Genomic DNA, 20,084 nt, shown 5'->3' with positions numbered 1-20,084 from the left:
ACTGTGCTTTAACCTCACTTCTAAATATTGTAGCTTTACCACCCAACCTAATTATTTATCTTTGAATTACATTCAGGAGTAAAATTTATTGCAAGAATATGTTGTTATATTATTTCCAAAGAGGCTTTATTTAGGTACAGTATTAGATATCTTGTTTTGTGGAATCCTGGTCTACACAGGATACCACAGACATACGTGGTAAGATGCTTCTTGAAAACTTGTACAGAGACATATCGTGGATGTTTAATGCAAGACATTTTCTAGAACTTTCAGATATATCATCTGGTGTCCTGTCTCTGCATAGAAAGTAAGTATTACAACTTGGTCAGCTATAATGAGACATTTTGATGACTTATGGTATTGTAGAGAACTGGAAATGGTGTTTGTAGTTGATTAGTTATTACCTGAATATGATGGACAACATTTGTCACAAGAACAGAATGTAACAGAAGAAATGCTTATAATATAAACTTTGTGTGTGCTCTATTCATATGGTGGCAGATATATTGTAGAGTTGGAGACTAATTGCAAAGTGCACATGTTAAAACATGGATAAATATGTGTAGAGAGAAATGGTCTTCCTCAAAATGAGAAACTTTTCTTTTGGTTTGTTGGTGGTTCTTTTAATACATGTTTTTTTAGCATCAGATTTATAAAGAACAGTGTTCAAAAGGCTTAAATTGTGGTAAGTTAACACCATTGAACATCCTGATATATCAGTTCTGTAGCAGAGTTTATCTAGACAGTTGATGTCAACTGGGGTAATATATCATTACATTTACAACTTACTTTCTGTGTAGATGAGGTCAAGGTACACTGGAGATAAAGGTCATATTTACAGTATATTGTGACAAGGTAATTGTACTATGTTATTTCTTTGATAATTTAAAAGATGTTAAATAGTTGAAACAGAAATTTGCAGTAAACCATGCAAGAAATGTTATGTCATTAGAGTGAAGGGTTACAGTTTATAAATAGCCATGGTTTCAAGATTTGATACATTTGTGTGTTAAAACCCTTAACAAACCTCCTTTGTCCAATCTATAACATGTTTGTAATTAGTATTTTCCACAGTCCTTCTTGACAGTAACAACAGACTGGGTAATTCTTTGAAACAGAAATATGAATGTGATGGTAGCATCACAAAACTTTTGTTAACTGAAGAAATTCCATATCTTTACATCAGAGTTAACACAGATTTACCAGAAACTACACAGCCCAAATGAGAAGTACCAATATCTTTATCATTGTCTGAGATATCTGACTTGTTAGTTTGTTTTTTAAAACAACTAATGAGTAACATAGCTAATTAAGATGAAGTATATAAATGAAACACCAGCAACAAGAGAAACATGACTAAGTGTTTCAACAGCTTCTGAAGCAGGTATGTAAATATTGAGGATATACTGTTCTTTATTTCAACAGTTTCTGTTACTGAGAGGTAAAGATAGGGCAGTATTTATTTGCTTGTTGAAATTTTTGCATAGTTACTGTGGGCAACCTGTGCTAACTACACAATTTGGCTGCTCTTTACCAATAAAAGATGGGACTGACCATCACATTTATAATGCTCCAACAGCTGAAAGGGTGAATATGAGAATTTGAATCTTTAACCCAAAGATTATGAGTTTCCTATGCAGCAGGCTATTCCAATAGATGGAAGTGTTGTGATTAGTTATTCAATCAGTTTCTTATGTTATTAAAGCTTGTCATTAAAAATGCCTGCTAGAAAGTGATTTCAGATTTTTTGAGAGAGTTTATCTTTCATGTTGGTTCTCATATTTTCCACTTTCCTAGCAAGTTAACACCAAAGCAGTTTAAATGCACACATACACCATTAACCTGTTACAACAAACAATATCACATGGATTAGTAATTATAAAATAAGCACTGTACAATTTGGTTGAAACATCTGTACATTATTATGACCTTGGGATTATGCTAAACCAATTTGAATAAAAAACAAACAGTGGAATACTCAACTGCAATGAAAAAAGAAATGTTATATGCTGGCCATTTAAGATGACAGTTATTACGAATTATTCCTGTCATTACAGATTTAAAGTAAATAATACAGTAGAACATTAAATAGATATAGAACTTCATATATGATTAGTCACATATTATCTCAGCTGTATAATTACATTATGTGCTTATAAAGAGTATGGCTCATGGCATGGTAATGCTAAACTATGTTTTGTCTCTAATCCTCACAGAAACTCAACATAATCCTGCTGTCACAGGTCATATTCATTTCTAACATTTCTTGTTGCTCACTCATTGGCCAAAACTGAAATTCACAGAAATGCTAACTTGGTGTAAAACTGGTATTTTGTTATCAAAACAGCTGATGATAGGAGCAAGAAGTGATGAATGAAGGAAGAGAGGAATGTAGAAGTTAGCCTTCGGATGCAGAGCAAAGATGGGTGTTCTAGAATCATGAACCAAAACACTCTCATGCTGGAATAAAGATGAAAGTTCCTCTGTTTTAGGAGAATATGACATCTCGTTACTGGTGCTATAACCAGAACTACTGCCACTCCCATTACACGTGAGAACAGAAGGTGGACTTTGGTTAGATCCACAGTTCTTGCTACATTTCATATTATTGTTCCATGATCCATTAATTTCAGAAATTCTCATCTCAGCTTTGCCAGCATGGGTGACTGAAACAAAATTGGAAAGAATAGAATCTTTGTGTGAGCATAATTTTGATTTTGCAGAAAAAGGTGATATTTCTTTCTCACCCTCTGGTTGTCATCTGTGCTCCTGCAGATTTGCAGTAAACCATTCTTTTATGTTCTTTTTAAAGTTATAGACCTCTTCATCTCTGGCAGCTAATTCAGGTATTGTGTGTCCTACTCTGTTGCCAGAAGTGAGCATATCAGGAAAAGAACCATGGCTGTGACTGCTACATGTAGTGTTGCAGTAAATGTGCTCCAAAGGCACATGTAGATTTTGCAGCATTTCTCTCAATTGGCTCACACCACAGCTAGGTGATGAGATGTTGCTACCCAACTGTGAGTCTACATTTTGAGGAAGATCCACTCCTGTAGAAGTATTAGACTGTTCTTGATGTAGTTGGGCCTCTTGTTCGAAAGAGGATGATGCTGACTGAATTAGATCCACAGTTGGGAAAGAAGTTTTGGGTTTGATGTTCACTGAAAAGTCTTGAAATTTCTCAATAGATGGCACAGATGTTCCTGTTCCATCACTTTTGTAACATATTCCTAAAAACAAGTAACTACCAATTAGTTTTACAGTCAAAACAGTTGTAGAACAAGCAATAAACTTTAATTTCACAACCTCTGCATCACCTACATAACTAAGACTTACAAACCAGCTATCATTTTAACCCTGTGAAATTAAGGTTAAAGTTCAAGTGAACTGTTTTAAACTAAACTGTGTCATAGTCTCATCCTCTTACATCAGATGATATGAAGCTATACCATATTAGCTAAAAGTGGAAGGTCAGATAAAGTTAGAACCAGAACAATGTTACTTATTTCAATTCATTATACATAAAAAAGCAGACCAGAGTATGTCTTTAGTGCCGATCAGTGAATATGTGACAAACAATAGTATCGCCCTAAACACACTGTTTAGAAATACAAACCTTAATGAGTTTAAATGTATTAAACGTTTCCTTTTTCTCAAGTTATTGTTAACTATCTCATAATCTTAGGCACTCCGAATGCACAGCAGAAGACCGGAAATAGTAACTTGTGATTCATTTCAGTAAGTTACAAAATAAAAACTAACTCACCTTGAGCCTCTCTATCACAGTGCTGTCATAGATGGTTGACAAGCCTAACACAGAGTCCTTTACTGCTACAAAGACCTCTTTCCACCATGAAGAACAAAATTTCAGACACACACTCTTAGAATCCAAGTTGGTAGTGTTGCATTCTCCACTTTTCAGCTATTTCACAGGATTCTCAAAACAGTTGGTTACACAACTCAAGGTTTGATCATATTAAAACTAATCAAGAAAGTTATAATTTCCCTATATTGAAAATGTATTTGATGCAGGTGACTCCTCCCTCTCTGTCTCTCTACCAAACTATCACTTCAAAGTTTCAAAAGTGTGAACAGAGGGAAGTACCTATTGGAAATACATTTCCAGTTTAGGAAAAATCATGCATAACTTCTGCTGTGGTATTTCCCTCCATTCACAATATTAGCTAGAATTCCACATTGATTACAAGGAGGGACTGGTGTGTAAGAAGAATAGACATAGCCTCCAAAAGATACCTCCATACATGAGAGAGCCAGATTTGAAGATGAGCTGCACCACATCTGACCAGGTATACTCTTTGCCTCAGAGTGGAAAATAAGAGGAGCAGATCAGAGTAAGAGAGAATGCAGTATGAAAGTGATCCAAACTGAAGAAATAAATAGTAACCCAATCCCACAATAAGAAAAGTGAGTAAACAAGGATGTGTCCAATGATATAGAGTGGCCACAATCAGTAAAGCAACTATGTCCAAAACCACCTCACTGGGTACCGACATTCGTGCAGGGGTAGGATGAGAATCATGCCAACATCACCTCATACCCATGAAACAGGGAAAGGAGAATTACTTTAATTGCCAGGTATGAAAAGAGAATCATCCCTGAGCTATTTATCCAGTAATGTAACATCTGTTATCGTGAGGAAGGCTGTTGCATGCAATCAACTCTTGCAACTATGAAACAGATTGGAAACATCTGAAGGGCAATACCATCCAGGTAATAAAAGAACAAGGGAGAGCCATGGATAAAACTGAAAAATCTCGTGTATCCCTCCTGTGACCCACAACATTAAAAAAAAAGAAATGGAGGAAGATAGACAATGTGAAACATGTGTGAGGACTTGTGTTAATTGGTTCACTCTAAATCCAAAACTAACTTGCAGGGTACCAACATCCACAAGAGGATAGGATGAGGGGGGTGAACTTCATGTTGATGTCTTGCTCCATTTGTATGGTTAATCACAGCTCAGAGGATATTACATCATCTAAACTGTCAGAATACCACTGCTGTACTCTGAATGATTATAGCCATATATGTGAAACCCATCCAGCAGAGTGCTTTCATGGTTGGCCATCCCAGAGGTTTGTAAGTGGTAAAGACTCCTGTACTCCACTAGAAGAAAGAGGGGATTAAGAATGTGTCACTGAGCCTGGAGGAACGTCAACACCCCACAGGTGGTCATAAAACTTGTGAAAAGCAGACAATCCCATTTTATTCAACTGAAGAAAGGCATGGATGGGCAGCTATCCCCTTCTGCTTAAACTACACAGTCCAGGGATGGTACAATCTGAAACAGGCATATTTATAAAGCAAATATTGCAAAGTTATTCACCTATAAGTGTTCTTGTGAAACCACCCCATCTCAAAGGTGAGCATATGGAACCATAAAAAAAGTGTGATTTAACATGTACAGTGTGGATTTAGAGTTAAAGAATACCTGGTCACCCCAGAGGAGGATACAAGTAATTAAGGAATGAAGATTTAGCCCCTGAAAGAAAATTAATAAATAACTACCCAGTGTCAGAGTTGCACAGAAGATTGGAGTATAGCTGCAGGTAAAAGATGAAAACTCGAAGAAGTAGAAACCACAATATTATACATATATATAATGGGAGATAAATGTGTTTGGGTTGATTCACATGCCTGATTGCTGAAGAACTTCCTCCAAAGCTCAATGAAGACAATAAATGAAAGAAAAATGATGTGCTGGAGTTGAGGAAAGGTAATATCGTACAAAAGCTGGGAAGGGGATAAGGAGGAACAAACCAACTGAATCAAGAGATAACCCCACATTATGAGGGTGAAAGGGGAGAGATTCTTGGATGAGGAGGGATGCTGAGGGTTAAAGAGATGGGAACCACAGAAAGAAGTCATGTTGGAAATATAACTATGTAGGGCATGCACAGGACAAAGAAATTTATCTGGATTGGAAGGGGGTAGAGATGAGAAATAGGGGGTAGAGAAAATGGCAAAAAGGAGGAATTACTTTCACAAGTTGTTGAGATTTGAGGAAAAGAGGAACAATCCAAATCAAGGAGAAGATAGGTACAGTGGCAAAATGGATGTGTAATGTCAACAACAAACAAGGGAGATTGTTAACACACTTCCACTAAGGGAGGATAAATGAGAAGCTACATAATGAAAAAACTGGGTCTTCTACCCACAAACCAAACAAAAGCCAGACATGAAGACAAAAGACATGACGTGGGAGATGTATAACTGGTATTTGGGGTTGATGAAAGGGATTGGGTATTAAAGGAAGTAGTACTGGAAAAAAAAACTGTGGGTGGAGTAAGTGCCTAATCCTGGTAATCAACTCATGCATCCATAAAGAGATATATGTCTGGAGGAGGAGGAAGTGGGAAACTTGCCAATGTACGAGTCTGGTCCACCCACCATAGGAGATCTCAAAATGGCTGCTATGGGTATTAACTTTGAGTGATAAAGCAGAGAACAATGCTAAACTGAAGATGACCTAAGAAGGTTGAAACATTGTTCCTGGGACACATTTTTACTTCAAGTGGGTTTTTGTCATCACAAACCACAGGAGATCGTTTACAAGGGAAAGAGTGATGGGAGTATCCAAGGGATCCAAGGTTACATTGATAGTGCAGAGTCCACTCAAGGGAGCATGTGTCCATGGCCAAGGGAAATTAGTGCAGTTACAGAAAACCTCAAACCAACCCACAAGCGACAAAGTGTCCCATGCAGAAAGCAAGGGAGCAGACAGGGCATGGCACACTGACAATTCCATAGAACAAGGAGTGATGAAAAAGACATCTAAGTTGAGTTACCTGAAAAACTTAAGGAGCCAAAGTAAACCCACAATGTAGGGCACAAAACTGGTATTCTCCCTTGAAGGACAAACCAACGATAAGGACGAGACTGTTTCAAGATAGGAATATGCAAATAGGCATTGGAAATGACCATCTTGCTCAGCAACAGACCCAAAGAAAAAGTCCACTGAAGAGTGAGGTAAGATTTCATGGTGCCACTTTGGAGATGAACAAAGGCAGGAGAGATCACTGACAGGCCTTGTTTGTTGTTTTCCAAAAGAGGAAAGTAAAACCCTGGTGACTGATAATTTGATAGCCTGTTGGGGTAAGGAGGTCCTGTACCACCTCCAATAGATGCTGGCAAGTTATGAGATCTCAAGGGAGGTGGAGCAAAAAATGAAATTTCAAATCTCTCTAACTAAATTTGAACCCCATGGTGAATGAGGCATAGTAACACAATCACACATCTGGGATACAAATTAGTCAGCATGGAGCAAATATCAAATATGGTTCACACATAAACAAAGAATACTGTTATAAGAGATAAAAATAAGGTATAAAACATTACAGACCTGAAAAATAAAGTCAGGAAATGAAATGGATGACTGAACAAAATTCCTCATGAGGATATGGGATGGCATGGCAAAATCAAGAGGCAAAAAAAAGATCAAATTCCTTGTCAAGATAAACAGATTCTACAGGTATAAGAGGAATAGGGGTAACATCTGAGGCTAAAAGTTGACCCATATAATGTTCTATCTCCCAGAAAATAAACATAGACAAATTGCCCAGCACCTGAAGCCACAGCTATAGTGCCCATTAATGGTGTGATACCTGAAGTGGTGGCATGCACTTAATATTTCGTGTTGAATTAATTAACAAAAGCGTTTGACAGAAAGAAATGAGATAAGAAAAAGGGTAAGTAATAGAAGTAATGTCAAACAATAAATTGACATTTGCATTATATCTCAAATTTTTACAATGGCCTTATGCATTTAGGTACTTCATTTGACCAAGACTGGAATAACTTTAAGTTGTTTGGTTTTCAAGTGTATTTATCAAAACATACATCTGTGATCTATTTAGTTTGGATATTATCTTACAAGAATATTGTTCATGTATGTATCCTCATTTATCAACATAATATTTTAAAGTTCTCATGTTCATTATTTAATATTACGGTTTACCAAAGTGTGTTTACAATATTACCTATACTAGATAACTTGAAGGAACTTAAATAATCAAAAAACACATTAGATGTATATTTTCTTTGAAGGAGGGATATGCATCTCCTATACACACACACAGTTTTTAGTCCAAAAGAATGGCTCACCATGAATAGATAGTTTATAAAATGAATTTGGTAGCTACATATCAAAATATAGGAAGAGATGGTCATGTTAAGTTGATCACTAAGACAGAGGTTAAGCTAAACAGTAGTTAAAACAATTGAGTATGTTTACATTAATTCTTAACATACCCAACAATATAACATTCCATATTTTTACACACCCATGTAAAACATTACTCTTAACCTATTATGCTTTAGTTTTTTTTAAACTGCTTGACTTTTCTTTAAATACAAAGGTCACTGAAAAATCAAATGCACACAAAATCTTTGACAATATAGTTCTGAGAAGTGTTCACAGAGTTAGTATAAATATAACATTTTCTTCATAATGCTATCTTTTTCCAAATACACACAAACACATGAATTGATACTAAGCTGTTGTTTCTTTTAATGTATACATTAATAAACTAAGATTCCATTACTCTAAAAAGTACTGTGTAATAGGATAAAATAATTGTTTTAATTTTGTGCTGTCGTTAGTGGATTCTTTTCAATTATTTGATGAAAATAAAGCAATGTCCAGACCAGTTAACTATAACAAATTAGTTTATTTTCTCTTTTAATGTTTCTACAACCTTGAACACTTGTACACTATCGTACATTGTTATAGGCCTACTTATAAATGACTGCAACTCTCTTTAAATGATATTTTAATTGTAGTATTGCTAAATTGTATAGAATAGCTAACAAAATATGATAGGAAACAAAGATCCAAATACTTCATGGACTGATTCAACTCTACATTAAAACAAATCTATTCTCTAAGTAGGAAAGAACAAGATGGTTAATGCTATAATCCCATCTCTGAAACTGTAATATTCTCCAAGTAGGCCAAAACAACCACATTTCTTGAAAGAAATAGAAAACATGTAATTTACATTATAACTTGCACTGGTATAAAGACAATATCACTTTTCACATGTGGCTAATGTAGATACAGAACATTTCTCTACAATCAAGATGACCAACAGCATTAATACAAATCACTATCATTTTATATTTGTACAAGAATCTCTTTTATTAAATCCATAAGTTAGCCAGCCATGAATAAGATGATAGAAAACATGCATCTAGAAAAAAGAACAAAACATAATACAGTACAAGACAAGGGTAAAAGTGATTAAATCCAACATTAAATCCAGCTGTACGTGTAAAGAATCACCCAGAATTTATTTATTCATTTTGATTATTACCAAAGAATAAACTAATCTTTTTAACTTTTTCAGAACAGATTTTATTTATAAAGACAAATCACTATTTTATTCACCACCTTATAAACACAAAACCTTTACACAAATTGTTACAATTATTTTACTTAAATGAATGTTTAATGTGATAATGATTATATTAAATCTATGACAAAGTTACGTGTGTTCATCCGTAGACAGGTCATACAAATTACCATGATATACGTCAGTTTCATTGTAAACTATACCATATGATGAACGATTGGATGAAACAGGATTTTTGAACAAAAACTCTCAAATTATCTAACACAACTACTAGTACACTAGAACTACCCTCATTAACCTCTTATCTGCAGAACACGCCATACGGTGTGCTTTAATTTCTATTGAGCAAAAGCCTGTGGAATGCATCCAATTAATTACTAAATTTTGATTGGTTGATAATTTATTTCTGCAGCTAAAGGGTCAATGCTCTGGACTTTTTCCAACTGTTACATCATCAAATGTGGTTAAATTCTCTTCACAAATTAAAATTTATTTTGAATACAACTTTTTGTTTAGGAGCATCATACAAACTTCTATAAACAGTAATTATTCTAGTCATAAAATAAAGGTTATCACTGGAAATAAACCTAAATTTTTTATTATCCCTGGAATCAAACTGATTATCCACAATCTTATAAAATCTAGTTTTTCCAGTTCGCTTAATCCACCAACTGGAAAATAATATCCAGAACATGTACTGGACAAAAGAATTGAAAATACTATAATCAGTTACATCATCGTGAGACTACGACTGCTTGAGTCTAACCCTACAGTAGGATACACAACAGAGAAGCTTATTATGTTGTGTACCCTACTGTAGGGTTAGTTAGACTCAATCAGTAAAATCAACATAATAAACTTCTCTGTTGTGTATCCTACTGTAGGGTTAGTTAGACTCGATCAGTAGAATCAACACAATAAACTTCAAGATTCTTTATTGTGTATCCTATTGTAGGGTTAGATTGATTGGTTAGCTGATTTGGTGTTTTAGAGCAAAAAGCAACTAGGCTACCTGTGCCAAACATCTGGTGAAAAGTTAAAATTAAAGTAAATTTAGTAAAATTTATAAAAGGAAGTTAATGTAAAACAAAACAAAGTTTAAAACATAAATAGCATAAAACCAATGTTTACATCTAGTCTACAGTTTCAAGAGAAAATCTACAGTAATACAAGTTGTAAAGGACTTTCTGTAGCATAACTGTAATTATCATAACTCACCAGGAAGAATAACAGGTTAATACAAAAACTACCGTCAGTCATCTGAAGTTGACCTTTCCAATCCTGGTTCTGAGTTGTTTGACATTATGGTCATTTTCAAAAAGTAAAGTAATAAAAGTTTTAAAAGACTTGTAGGAAAATTTTAATAATAACTCACCAGGATGACTAACAGGTAGTTCAAACAGCAGCATTAGTCACCTGAAGTTGGCCTTCTCAGTCCTGGTTGAGTTATTTGATGTTACGGCCATTTTCAAATAAAACTAGATGGGCTGTAATTCTTAAAAGGGAATCACATTAAAAAAGGTGTAATGTATAAATTAAAAACTTAAATGGCATTAAAAAGATTAATGGCCTTTAAAAAGCTAAAAACATTTCCAAGGTGGACAGTGTCACCATCACCAATAACACAGACTGTGTTATGGACAAACCTTTGGGCAGAACATGTTTAAAATGGTGCTGTCGTTGAGAGTCATAACAATGGCAAGAAAGTAAAATGTTGCTTATTGTGATGTGAGTGTTACACAGACTACACACTGAAGCATCAGTTCCAGGTAAAAGAGATGATGAGTTAAAAACTATGACCAATGTAGTCTAGTTAGAACAACTTCCTCTTTCCGATCCTCATGGAAGCACGACAGCCAAAGTCCAAGATAAGGTTTTATTTGGAAAAGCTTGTTTTCACGTTGCTTACTCCAACTCAACTGCCAGCTGGCATGGAGCCGAGCCTTGGACCACAGTCCATGTATGGAATAGGTACAGCAGTGATAGTGCCAGAGCAGACAGATTCAGCAGCTATCAGCAAGCTCGTTACTGCAAATACCAACATGGCAGGGTATCCATAAAAACTGAATAGAAGTAGATGTTAAAGAGAAATGGGCCAGTCAGTTTTGAATATCTGCGAGAACAGGGTGTCAACTAACGTGAAGCAATTCTAGGGCCAGTAGAGAACTAAGCGTGTCAATATAAATAGTGGTGTTTGAGTACTCCTTAGCTTCTCTGTGATCAAGAGCAGTGAACACAGAAGCTATAGAGGGGATTCTGTGAGCAACCACCTAATCACGACAAATCATGGCAGAGCCCACACGGTCAACTGTTTTCATACCATCTGTATAAATAGAAATGGAAGGATAGTTCAAAACATGTTCAGCAAATAACAGACAGTATTTCCAATTGGGAGTGTCGGCTTTTCTCAGATGCCTTAAAGATAGGTCACATTTGGGAACTTTAAGAAGCTGTGGTGGGATGGGCTGACCAGTGGATACAGCAATGTTATCCAAGGACAGACCCAATTCATCCAACTGCACCTGGATATGAAGGTCAAAAGGAGCAATGGTAGACTGTCTGTTCTGAAAAAGCATGGCCCACCAAGGAAGGAAAACACAATCCCAGGTGGGATTGCTTTGGTAAGGAACAAAGTTTCGAAGCATATAGTAAAGACAATTGCAAATGGCAGATGTGCAAAGAAGATTCATGAGACTATGTATAAGCTCTGAAGTGGGGAAGTGCAAAAAGCCCAAGTGCAGAGCTGAAGTCCTCGATGATGAATTGAGTCCAGCATCTGTAAGGCCAACATTCTGGCAGAGCCATAGACCAGTGATCCACAGTCCAGTTTTAATCAAATAAGAGCACGATATATCTTTAGCACAGAACATTGATCCACTCCCCAAGTGGTTCAGTGCTTTTGTACATTTTACCTGTAGCTGCTTGATATATGGTATAAAAGTCAGCTTAGGTCAAATATAAGCCCCAAGAACTTTGACTCGGGGACCACAGGCAGCACAACTTCACCGATATGAAGTTCAGGATTAGGGTGAATACCACGTCGGCAGCAAAAGTACATGCAAACAGTTTTAGAGAGAGAGAAGCTTTTACCTAGAGTATCAGCAATAATTCAGGTATCAGCTACTTCCTGGCCATCAGAGAGCAAGATCAAGAGGGGAACAGAATTATGTTGCCCACTGACCTTTCAGATCTTGTCCCATATGACTTTGGAACTGGTGGTAGAAGATATGCTGGCTGTGTACTTAATCCAAGATTCCTCCTGGCTTTGATGTCTTACCCATCAAGCATGTGTACGGGCCTGTTGGAAAGCAATGTGGTTCAAGAGTATGGAATATCTACAAAAAGTATCCCAGGCCTGTTTGTGAGCCTTCCGTACCATGTGGAAAATGTATCGAGGTTTCAGAAATACACTGAGCAGCTGCTTGTATAATACAGTCAGTTACTGCTGCCACACAGTCGTCTATTGATGGCTTACAGGCAATGACAGGATCAAGTTTTGCGAGAGCAGTGAAAGAGGGCCAGTTTGCTTGATCCAGCTTCTATCGGGGCACGCAGGTCAGTTGGCATCAACCACGGCCAGTCTCTCTCAAAATTATAGGAAATTGATCACTGCCTTGTGAATTACTGTCAACCCTCCATGAAAAATGGAAGAATAGTGAAGAGGAGCAAATTGAGGGATCAACAGCAGTAAAGGACTTACTAGGTGCATGAAAAGTAGAAGAACCATTATTGAAAAGATTAAAGGTCGTGACATGAGAGCATATACTCTACAGAGCAACCCCTCCTATCAAGATCAGCACTTCCCCAGAGGGGATGATGTCCATTAATGTCCCCCAGGATTAAAAAGGGAGATGGCAACTGTTCAATGAGAGCATCAAGATCTGATTAATCATATGTCTCTCCAAGCAACAGGTAGAGAAAACAAACAGTGATTGTATGACTCAGGGAAACACAGATGGCTATGGCCTTCAAGGGTGTATCGAGTGGCAAAGACAGGGTGGGCACATGCTGATCAATAACCCCTCCAAGCACTCATCCATCACACAGCCTGTCATTTCTGTACAAAGAAAACTGCCAAAAGGTGACAGTATCTGCAGGTTTCAGAAATGTTTCCTGTAAGGAAAGACATCCAGGATGGTAGGAGGCAATCAGTGTTATGATGTCATCCAGATTAGAATGTAAACCTCGACAGTTCCATTGTGTCAAGGTGGCCATTTTTACTTATATGTAGGTGAGCTGGGTGGAGAACCCTTCTGCTTATGACCACATCTTTTCTCTTTACTGTCTTTATTCGAGGGAGGTCTATTGACCTCCATGGATCCTACCCTGGGTCAACTGGGCAGGTCTTTGCTGTTGGAAGAGGATTCCAGTGACTGAGGATGTGAACAAATGGTTGTTTTGCATCTTAGAGTGGGAGAAGAAGATGTATTCGAAGAAATGCCTGTACCCAGAACCAAAGGAAGTGGATCTTGGGATTTGCTGGAATGTATGTAAGGAAAAGAGATGGGTGTTGAAGTTGATTCATCAACTTTTTTAACCATGGAAATCAAAAGACTTTTCATTTGTTTTGAGAATGATTCTTTTGGAGGCACAGAGAGATCTGGCTGCACTTCATTCCACTAAATCAAATGGAATGTATTATTATGGACATAATAATAGATTATTATAGTATATTCCACTATACTGCACAGTGGGAGTGCAGTGGTGGATAGCAACTTTCAAGCCTCAGTATAAGTAATGTTATGAATTGTTTTCAAACCCTGCACCTGTTTTTCTTCCAACCATTTAGGGCAAGAACAAAAGTAGGATGGGTGAGAGCCATTGCAACTGAAGCAATGAGGGTTCGTTTCACACTCATAGGCATCATGGTCCTTGCCACCACATGACAAGGAACCACGACATGACGTCTCTGAATGACCGATCTGCTGACACTGGAAACATCGGGTTTGGAATGTATGGCCGCACCCTGCAATTAAGATAACCTGCCTTGATGGTGGCAGGTCGACGTGGTGATGTAAATATCAGAATGAGGACATTGGTCAGTATCGTAATTCCATCTTTGCGAGTGGAGATACGCCTCACTGCAGAAACTCCTTGAGTGGAGAAACCAGTGAGAATCTCTGACTTGGGGGTTGTTCTTCAAATCCCTCTCAACAATAACTATTCATGATAAATTCAAAGTAGCATAAGGTGTAATCTCAATAGATATATCCCCAATTGCCTTTGAATGTAAGAAGAGTTCAGTGTGTTGAGATGTGGATGTTTCCACCAATATGTCACCAGATCGAAGCTTCTTTACTGACTTTGGAGAGCCAGCAAGTCCATCTTCTGAATGAAAAAGGGAGACATTTACCCTGATGGTTTGTTTGAAAGAGAATATAGGATAAGAAAATGAGATGCAACAGGTGTTACAGATGTTGAAGATTGCTACTCAGAATCTTCAAGACGTGGTCGTTTACCTATAGACTGTTTTTTTTCACTATTTAATTTAAGATTTTATTTGGAGGATCCATAATAAAAAAAAGGAAATGTCAGTGCCCACTGACCCCACCCACCATGGAGCCCTACGAGGGGATGCACCACAATGTCAAACAAGGACACTGCAGCAACGCCAGGGTTTTGTGAGCACTATACCCAAACACTAGCATCAGATACATTGTCCACAACACCTGTTGAAAACATCCCACACTGGCACTTGGTTGGCCCTAGCTCAAGTGGACCAGCCGATTAACCCCATGGGTGCCACCCCAAGGCTGCCCGTCTACAGGAATTCAAGGCCAAAGTGGTGTGTTAGGGTTGGACTCCTCAACCATCAGGATCCTCTCCTCCCCTTCATGGGTTGCCATGCATGGCAAACACGTGGGTGGATGTTTAGATCCCAGAGGAGGTAAAATGAAAGAACAGAACCTTCCCTGGGAGGTCCCCTCACCACGAACAGGAATCCACACAGAGGGGTAGGGTTAGAAGTTTATTATATTGATCCTACTGATTGAGTCTAACTAACCCTACACTAGGATACACACCAGAGAATCTTGAAGTTTGTTATGTTGATCCTACTGATTGAGTCTAACTAACCCTACACTAGGATACACACCAGAGAATCTTGAAGTTTGTTATGTTGATCCTACTGATTGAGTCTAACTAACCCTACAGTAGGATACACACCAGAGAATCTTGAAGTTTGTTATGTTGATCCTACTGATTGAGGCTAACTAACCCTACAGTAGGATACACACCAGAGAATCTTGAAGTTTGTTATGTTGATCCTACTGATTGAGCCTAACTAACCCTACAGCAGGATACACACCAGAGAATCTTGAAGTTTGTTATGTTGATCCTACTGATTGAGTCTAACTAACCCTACACTAGGATACACACCAGAGAATCTTGAAGTTTGTTATGTTGATCCTACTGATTGAGTCTAACTAACCCTACACTAGGATACACACCAGAGAATCTTGAAGTTTGTTATGTTGATCCTGTTGCTTGAGTCCACCATCAGGAATACTTTAATTACAGTTCAATATATATTTTTATTCCTCATGAAACACAAGTATTGGAAAATTTTATTATCAGTTTAGGATGTTTGTCTTATGTTTATTGCAGTTCTATGTGTAAGAAATGTTTTGGCTCAAAGTTTAATCCACTAATTTTCCTTATGGTTACTTATTCTTCCAACATTTAAAGTAGCAGCTGGATGGTGTTTGTGTCATATTGAATCATTAATGAAGGTGAGGCTTACTGTACATATAGTTCATTTTAAGACTAACAGATCAGACGCAACTTCAATTAACCTTGTAATATTACCCACTAAGACTGATTTTTGTAACAAACCTTCATGATTGTTTTTAGTCCCTCTGGTTTAACCTTCAAGAATACATCTCAATGGACCACAGGTGAGTCTCCTTTGAAAGGGTGGCTTCTCTTTTTTTTCAAATACCTAGTATACAAAAACTACTGGAGTATAGAAACAAAAGTCCTACTTTGCCAAGTGTGAACTCATCAGCATCTTTAACAGGTCTGTTATTATCAGTAACCACCTTTACACTCTGCTTAATTTTCAAAGCCTACCAATTACAGTAACATTTACATAGATGTAATTTTCTCCTTCCTTTACAGTAAGATGCAAGTTAAATTAGGACCATAAATCCTAGAAGTTGATAAACAAATATATAATTTAGCATTTAACTTTCTACTCGGTCGAATTGTTCTTTACCATAAAAATGTGAATCCTTCATTTTCAGTTCCATGTGCATCCATGGCAGCGAAGCTCAGGTTTCTGATAAAAACAACAAGGTTTCTGAGGAACATGATTTTTTTCACATAGACAAAAGCTTTAATAAGAATAAACTAGTGTGATTGGTAAATCCTAGAAAGTAGTTCCTATAATGTGTGTCAGGATATAGAGGTCCATCCATCAGTTCTTGGTTCCTATAACATTTGGCAAGATGTAGAAGTCCATTCATTAGTTATTGGTTCCTATAACTTATGGAAGGATGAAGATAAATACATACCTAGTTACTGGTCGAATGTGAATCTTCTTTTAAAAAAAATATTGTCCCACGTTTTTGCTCACTGCTAATATGTGAATCTTTTCTAAAAAGAATATTGCCACACGTTTGTTTCTCCAGCTGTTCTTTGCTATAGATAAAAAACAGCTCATTAATCAATACAAGAAAGGGTTGCAAAGTTATTTCTAACACCATCATTTTTTTACGTCAATTAAAGGCCTTACTATTTGCTGTATGGTGTAGTGTTCATTATCGTCTGAGATAATTTTATTCAATGTTTACATAGAGTTAGTTTTTAGAATATTTTTGCTGCTTTCTTTGTTAATAGTTATAAATATTATAGACAGTATTTGCAGTGTTGGTATATTAAATAACCTGTGTTAAGTATCTTATACAAAGTGGTAACCACTGTATTTTTGGTCCGTTTGCAATTTTGAGTAAATTTGCCGATCTCGTATGGTTTTTCTCTGTGTATTTTCTGTGAAATCATTTCACGGTATCATTTCAATTAAAAAGATAAGCAAATTTTAGCCTCGTATAATTTTGTACCCAGCTGTAAAGGTAATATTGTTCTAGATGGCTAACATGTAGAACAAGGAGTTCCATACTACCATTTGTACACAGTAAGGTTTATAAAACTTTCAGAACTGAAACTTTAGAAATTCTAGTACTTATCTAAATTTCTGACACCACAAAACGTGGTTAATTTTAAATTATTTTAAAATATTCAAAGTAACACAAGATTTTGTCCATAAAAACAGTTGTAGGAAACGAAAGTTTCATATTATAATCTTAGTCGAAGGACTAATTCTATTTTCGCTCCTCGAAATAGCATTTACCTTGAATCATCAACGTCCCTAAATAAAACAAACTGATTACGCTTTCAAGATACACAAAAATACTATTTGAAAATTACAATATAGTAAATAACTTTAAATACAATGTATTCATGAAAATAAAAATGTTATTATGTGGTAACATAGAACACATACATGCAAAACTATGTTTCGTATGTCAGTGAGTAAACATAACTTACGTAAGCAACACGTACACATCAACCGATCAATTAAATCACGTGTATTTACGATTGATTCGAGACCCGTGTTTTAATGTAAGTCAAGAACGTGACATGTATTATTAGAAAATCGCTTGACAAATATTACTCATTAGTCACTCAACTTAAACGATATTCAATCAGATCTGAAAAAGCATATTACTGATTTATAAAACGTATATCAAAGTGACAAATAATTGCTCGGGATATGACAATATCAAATATTTCAACCATATATCTTCTTTTTCTTCGAAGCAACATCTTTATACAACTTAGCTCATTTCAAACCATAAGGCCGTTCTTAACGTATTGTTACTTTCCCTTAAAAAATCCAAGTATCGATTGAAAATTATTTTACCATAAACATTTACACAATATTCAAATATAAACACAAAAATAGAGATGTCTTCTATATTTTAGTAATATATAGTAATAGCATGTAATTCCAGTTTATGTAGGTATAATTACGTACAAAATACAACAAACACTTCCAATTCTAAACAGAAAAAAAACTTACTAATGTTAGTGTTGGTAGTTAGTGAAAAAAACATAAACTTTGGAACCTAGAAACAGAAAAGGAAAATACAAGATATAAAATAGTCGACCTTACAGCTCAATCATCACCTTGTGTCTGAAGTTCAAATCTTTCCATCAGTTTTCTGCTAGTTGTAAATTATCCATGTTAAAATTTGTAAATAAGCTTTTAACTCCAAACGAACTTTAAAATCTAATATGTTGACTTCACTCGCTTCGGCTTATCACGTTCATATGACCGAAAATATTCGGATAGTCAATACCGTGCTGCAGTTATACTTTTCCGAAATCACGCTGAACAATTCGTGGTAATATTTACACGATAAAAACATTGTTTTTAAAAACAACGTTGTTCGCTCTTCTGTGTAAAATATATTCTCAACCCAAACGAGTCGCTTTTGCATATACAGGGTGAGCCAAAAGTAGGTGGACAACATTTGGAATAGGTTTATGTATCGGTTATATTAATGCAATTGTATATTATAAATATGTTGCAACTATATTATTTGTGTTATATAATTACAATTGTATAATTACATTTGTTTTACTTTAATCTGTTTTCTTTTTTTTAGATTGTTAATAGAACCCATAATGTCAAATACTTTAAATACAGATAAAAGAATATGGGTGTTAAAAGAGTATTGGAAATCTCAACAATTTGAGCATTTGCGTTAATAAATAACATTTTATTTTCATTAATATAATTGTCTTATTACATATAGTTGTACGTATACGTGATCTCTAAATAAAGGTTTTTTTACTGTCCACCTACTTTTGGCTCACCCTGTATATTTTTCTACAAATGGGTTTCTCGACATCACAGATTGTAGTATCACGCACAACGTGCTCAACCTCACGTACCAACTGCTTTGCGCACGCGTAGAAAAATATAAGGAATATCCTTAATTAAACGTGAATTTGTTTTTGATTGCTCGCCATGTTACCAAGTTTACAGTTTTAGTAGAGGAAATTAACAATAATCTCGAACTCAATGATTAGCACAATATTAACCATTCGTTTATCGTATTAAATGCATATCTAAAAAAGTTTTAATAGTTTATTTCACTCAGTTTTATTTTAATTCTAGGGAGAATACTTAGTCCTTGCTTCTACTTTAATACGCTCTTCATTGTTCTGAAAAAAACTTACGTTACAGCTTTTTCAGTAGATTTTTTGGAATATTTTTTATTTAAACAGGTGCAACCTTTAGATCATTTGTGCGATTATTCTCAAGTACACACGCGGCAACTGTAAAGAAAGTTTTTATAACTTTTTTCTTACGTGAATTTCAGTGAAGAAAGGAATGCAGAGACTGAATATATTCATTTTTCTCTCTGCAACATATTAGTTTCGTCAAATTCATAGGTCGCCAGTTCTACTTGGAAGAGAGAAGCATTTTTTTTTCTCTCTCACTGTGATTTTATTCCAGCTCATAGGGCTGACAGGACAAAAAGTATAGGTGTGTGAGGGGGCGCCATCTCTTTGGTCATGATGTAAAATTCCTGGAAGTAATAGACAAGTAGATGAAAATTTACCTGGAAACTAAAAATAATATAGTTCAAGAGTACAAAACCTTATTTAGTCAGTTGTGGAGGGAAATAAGGGATAATA

The 20,084-nt window shown here is 36.0% G+C and overlaps 1 long non-coding RNA gene across 2 annotated transcripts; it reads right to left on the bottom strand.

The window, feature by feature from the left end:
• Positions 1–4,733: 4,733 nt before the first annotated feature.
• LOC143244050 (uncharacterized) lies at positions 4,734–19,383 on the bottom strand. 2 transcript variants are annotated; one of them, XR_013024883.1, is made up of 3 exons: positions 18,550–19,371; positions 16,209–17,015; positions 4,734–9,212 (listed from the first exon to the last, which is right to left on the bottom strand). It is a non-coding gene; the product is annotated as an uncharacterized LOC143244050 (long non-coding RNA). The 2 variants fall into 2 exon arrangements; XR_013024882.1 differs by lacking the exon at positions 4,734–9,212 and having other exon boundaries at positions 15,338–17,015; positions 18,550–19,383.
• Positions 19,384–20,084: the final 701 nt, after the last annotated feature.

The sequence above is a fragment of the Tachypleus tridentatus genome, chromosome 2 (genome assembly GCF_004210375.1).
Source record: "Tachypleus tridentatus isolate NWPU-2018 chromosome 2, ASM421037v1, whole genome shotgun sequence".
NCBI lineage: Eukaryota > Metazoa > Arthropoda > Merostomata > Xiphosura > Limulidae > Tachypleus > Tachypleus tridentatus.
This window is presented reverse-complemented; position numbering and strand designations above follow the sequence as displayed.